This window comes from Moschus berezovskii, chromosome 10, assembly GCF_049115385.1.
Source record: "Moschus berezovskii isolate FMDL1 chromosome 10, NW_MosBer_1.0, whole genome shotgun sequence".
NCBI lineage: Eukaryota > Metazoa > Chordata > Mammalia > Artiodactyla > Moschidae > Moschus > Moschus berezovskii.
The window spans coordinates 28,093,844-28,099,353 of record NC_142469.1 but is presented as its reverse complement, the minus strand read 5'-3'; the positions used below and the strand labels follow the sequence as shown (position 1 = coordinate 28,099,353).

The 5,510-nt window shown below is 41.6% G+C and overlaps 1 non-coding gene across 1 annotated transcript; it reads left to right on the top strand.

Annotated features, from left to right (window-relative positions):
- Positions 1 to 262: 262 nt before the first annotated feature.
- On the top strand, positions 263 to 369 carry LOC129561367 (U6 spliceosomal RNA). The gene has a single exon (XR_008686985.1). It is a non-coding gene; the product is annotated as a U6 spliceosomal RNA (small nuclear RNA).
- Positions 370 to 5,510: the final 5,141 nt, after the last annotated feature.

The window sequence follows — 5,510 nt, the reverse complement described above, 5'->3', positions numbered from 1 at the left end:
GTGCACAGGCTCTAGGTGCAGGGGCTTCAGTTGTTGCAGCACGCAGCCTTAGTTGTTGCAGCGCGTGGACTTCGCTGCTCTGTGGCATGTGGGGTCTTCCCAGTCCAGGGATCAAGCCCGTGTCCCCTGCATTGGTAGACAGATTCTCAACCACTGGCCCACCCAGAAGGTCCTAAATTACAGTAACGTTTTATAAAATGTTCTAACTTATTTGTTTACTCACATACGGTCTATCTCCCACCCTGAAAATGTGAGCTCCCTAGTCCTCGCTTTGGCAGCACATATACTCAATTTCGAACAATACAGAGAAGATTAGTGTGGCCTCTGAGCAAAGATGATATGCAAATTCATGAAGTGTTCCATATTTTTAGAGACATGGATGGACCTAGAGACTGTCATACAGAGTGAAGTATGTCAGAAAGAGAAAAACAAATATCGTATATTAACACATATATGTGGAATCTGGAAACATGGTATGCTGCTGCTGCTGCTAAGTCACTTCAGTCGTGTCCGACCCTTAGCGACCCCACGGACTGCAGCCTACCAGACTCCAAACATGGTATAGATAACCTTATTTGCAAAGCAGAAATAGAGACACAGACATAGAGAACAAACACAAGGACACCGAGGGAGTAAGAGGAGAGATGAGTTGGGAGAGTGGGACTGACACATACATACCATTAGTCCAATGTATAGAATAGTTAACTAATGAGAACTTACTGTATAACACAGGAAACTCTTCTCAGTGCTCTGTAGTGACCTAAATGGGAGGGAAATCCCCAAAAGAGGGTGTATATGTGTATGTATGACTGATTGACTTTGCTGCACAGTGGAAGCTAATACAACATTGTAAAGCAAATATACTCCAATAAAAAATAATTTTAGAAAAGAATGTGAGCCCCTTAAAGGCAGAGATCTATTTGGCTTGTTCACTACTGCTACTGTATCCTCAGAGACTAGACTAGTGCCTAGAAAATGGTGGGCAAGCAATGTTTTGTTGAATGCTTTGGCATTTCCTTAGAGCACAAAATGTATCTCAAGGTAAAATACCTAGATGAGGACAGAGTCTAATTGCTTCCTTACAATAAAAGATGCAACCCAAAGACACAGATAGTAGAAGTTTCATCATTTGCTTTCTGAATAAACTCCTTTCTCAGCATCATAGTCCACTGCTACAGATTAAATTTCTGTCTCTCAGAATTTAGTGATAATAGATATCTCAAGTTCATTGAGTCTGACTCTTGCTTTTCAGAAAAAGCATAAGTCTGGAAAATTAAATATGAAAAATTTTACAATTTCACTTTATTCTTTATGGCCTCTTCTTGACTAGGCCTCAGACTTTGCCCCTAAGAACTGTACTTCTCAACACGAATGGTTTTATCCATATTTCACACTAAAAGACTTGAACAAACACTAATATAATTTCTATTAGCTCAAGGCTGTGTTTCTATGATGACAATCCCAGCTGCCTTAAAATGCCAGGCCTGGGAAAACTCAATACTGCCTAAAGAATTTATTGTTTGTTCTAGCAAAAGTTTGACTACAGGCCCCTGACCTCACTTTTCTTAAGAGCATTGACTTTAAGAAACGTGCCATTGTTAATCTTTTCTCTGTCTCTTTGAGATCATATTTTCTATAACTCAGGAATGTCTTTCTCAAGAATCTTGGAGCCAACCCTTTAAAATGCAATCATCAAGGCCAGGGCACTTGTTTCTTAGTCCCTTTGGGAGAATAGGGGCCTACCTTCCATAGATGACAGTTAGCAGACACAGATGGCCTAATCTCAATGACCAAATCACCTTAATGTCCTTTAGTAATGCTCCTTTAGCACATTCAGCATTTCTAAAATTTATTTTTTAATTGATGTATATTTTCTTTTCAATGTTATCTTCAGTTCAGTTCAGTCATGTCCAACTCCTTGCGACCCCATGGACCGTAGCACGCTAGGCCTCCCTGTCCATCACCAACTCCTGGAGTTCACTCAAACTCATGTCCATTGAGTCAATGATGCCATCCAACCATCTCATCCTCTGTCATCCCCTTCTCCTCTTGCCCTCAATCTTTCCCAGCATCAGGGTCTTTTCAAATAAGTCAGCTCTTCGCATCAGGTGACCAAAGTATTGGAGTTTCAGCTTCAACATCAATCCTTCCAATGAACATTCAGGATTGATTTCCTTTAGGATGGACTGGTTAGATCTCCTTGCAGTCCAAGGGACTCTCAGGAGTCTTCTCCAACACCACAGTTCAAAAGCATCAATTCTACAGCACTCAGCTTTCTTTATAGTCCAACTCTCACATCCATACATGACTACTGGACTAATGTTATGTTAGTTTCTGCTATACAATAAAGTGAATCAGCTATATGTATACATATATCCACAATGGAGAACAGTATGGAAGTTCCTTAAAAAACTAAAAATAGAACTACCGTATGACTTAGCAATTCAACTAGTGGGGCTATACCCAGAGAAAAGCAAAATTCAAAAAGACACAGGTACCCCAATATTCATTGCAGCACTATTTACAATAGCCAGGACATGGGAGAAACCTAAATGTCTATCAACATATGAATGAATAAAGAAAATGTGGTACATATATACAATATAATATTACTCAGCCATGAAAAGGAACAAAATTGGGTCATTTGTAGAGACGTGGATGTATCTAGAGATCGTTATATAGAGTGAAGTAAGTCAGAAAGAGAAAAACAAATATCATATATTAATGCATATATGTGGAATCTAGAAAAATGGTACAGATGATCATTTTGCAGGGCAAGAATAGAGACACAGACATCCACATTTAAAAAGCCTCCTGCCTTTTGTTTTGCCAAGTTTAGTTCAGTTCTACAGTGAAGTCTCTTTCCCCTACTGCAGTAGCTTAAGTAAAACCTGTCTTGCTACTTTTAACCAGAGTCTGGTGAGTAATTTCTCTTTAATATCATGAACTGGCCCTTTATTCTGTGTGGCATATCTGACTCTATATTAGTGTGGATGAATTCTCACAGATTGTATACTTCATCTCAGCAGCATTTCAGGCTCCTGAAGGTGATGCTATTCCTCAGTAATGGTTATTAACACAGTCTTCACTGGGATGGGAGCTGGACTTAGGGGAAAAACTAGTGATGAATCTCCATCTAAAAAAGGGAAAATGATTGAGCTACACCCTGAAGCAATGCCCAGGCACCTGTCTCCAAATTTTCTCTTAAAAGTCTAAACTCAAGTCACTCTGAATGCCTTGTGTTATGTCACTTGGGTCTTGAAGTTTTGAGTATTGCGGAGACTCTTGAGTTCTGCAAAATAGTGGATATGTGGTCTAGGGCTCAGGAGAGAGATCTGGGCTTGGATGCACAGAGTTGAAGCAATAAATTTTCAGATATAAATTGAGTAGGTAAGACTACTCAGCAAGAATGAGTTGACTGAGGGACTTCCCTCATTGCCCAGTGGTTGAGATTCCTCCTTCCGATGCAGGAGGCACAGGTTTGATCCCTGGTTGGAAATCTAAGGGCCCACTTGCTTCGGGGCGTGGCAATTTTTTTTTTTAAAGACTGAATTGGCTGAGAGGAGGGCCGAAGATGATACCTCCGAGGAAATGTGAATCCCTTCAGAAAAGGTGAAGGAGTGTGTTTCCCAACTTTAAACATACAGGAACACACAGAAAATAGAATTTATATGGAACATTGCATGCTGCGGGTAAGCTGTGAGAGATTTAGGGGTGTCTATATGTATGTGGTAAAATTTTTCATTACTTTATGTATTGATTTTCCTAGAGCTTCTATAACAAAGTACCACAAACTGTGGCTTAAAAGAACAGAAATTTATTGTCTCACAATTCTGGAGGCTATAAGTCCAAAATCAATGGTGTCAGCAGAGCCATGGTACTTTTGAAATCTATGAAGGAAGACTTTCCTTGTCTCTGGTGGTTTGCCAGCAATCTTTGCCTCTTGGATTTTGTTTTGTTTTGTTTTTGTCTTGAAATTGCATAACTTGGATATCTGATGATATTCTTCCTGTGTATCTCTCTGTTTTCATATGGCCATTGTTTTTTTAAGGTACCATGTACCTTGTGCTCTGTGCTGAGTTGTGCCTGCCTCTTTGCGACCACATGAACTATAGCCTGCCAGGCTCTTCTGTCCATGGGATTTTTCAGACAGGAATACTGGAGTGGGTTGCCATTTCCTCATCCAGGGTATTTTCCCAACCCAGCGATCGAAACCACATCTCCTGTATCTCCAGCATTGCAGATGGATTGTTTACGTACTGAGCCACCAGGGAAGCTTTGTTTTGTAAGGACAACAGTCATGTTCGATTAGGGCTTCAGCCTGCTCCAGTAGGACCTCATCTTAGCTAATTATATCTGCAATGGTTCTTTTTCCAAATGATGTCATATTCTGAGGAACTGGTGGTTATGACTTCAACATATGTTTTTATGGGGAAAACACAATTCAATCCATAATAACTTCTTTTTATAGCACAACCATAATAAAATAAAAGTAGTTGAAATGCTACATATTGAATTTATAAAATATTTAAGCTGACTTTTTAATATCAAATTTTGTTTGAAATTGATTTCTTTCTAATTATATGTGATCTCTTCCATTTCCTTTTTCCTCTTGCAAATCCCTTTGAATGAAGCCACGGGCAGCAGAATATACAGCATGGTTTAGATACACAGCATAGCAGGGCCTGGATAATGAGATAATTTTCCCCACATCTTGGGGAAAAGATGATATTTATCTCTTGATGAGCACTATGTTGAAAATATAAACTCACAACATTCTCCAGGAGCTAGAGCCCAAGAGACACCACTGGCGGGCCATCATCCATTGGAGACAGCCTCTAGGGAAGGTTGGGAATTTCTCCAAGGCCAGGAGGGGCTGTAGCAGCCTCCACCTTTGCTGGAAACTTCAGGGAGGGAGGAGCAGCAACGAAGGAACAGAGCAGATGGCGGCAGCGTTTGGCAGGTCTTCAGCATCTCCATCACAAATATCCAGTAGGATCCAGTTGGTGGCCTTGCCAGTGGGGCCAGAGAGGTGGAAGAGGAACTTCCCTGGTGGTCCAGGGACTCCACACTCCCAGTACAGGGGGCCGGTGTTTGATCCCTGGTTGGGAAGCTAGATCCTACGTGCCAAAAGTAAGACCTGGTGCAGCGGAATAATTAATTCAAAAAGGAGGAAGAGGGGCAGAGAGATGGAAGGAGGCTTTTCCTCATGGGGGCACAAAGTTTGCTTGAAGGGAAAGAAGAGGAGGAGATGAGGGATGAGGGAGGGCACAGGTGGCTCTCAGAATCTGCCCACCATGGCGACCTCAGAGCCACCTGGCTGGATCAGAGCCAGGGCATCACGGGCAGGTTAAAACCAGTTTTAACCTGCTGCTGTCAGCAGGAGGATGCGGAGCCCAACCACTGACAGGTTTTGGATGCTTGGGTTAACATCCGTTGCAAAGCCTTTCTCTACCAACTTGGCATCTCAGGGAATTTCTGAGCTGGAGTAGGCTCAGTTGGAGGTGCTT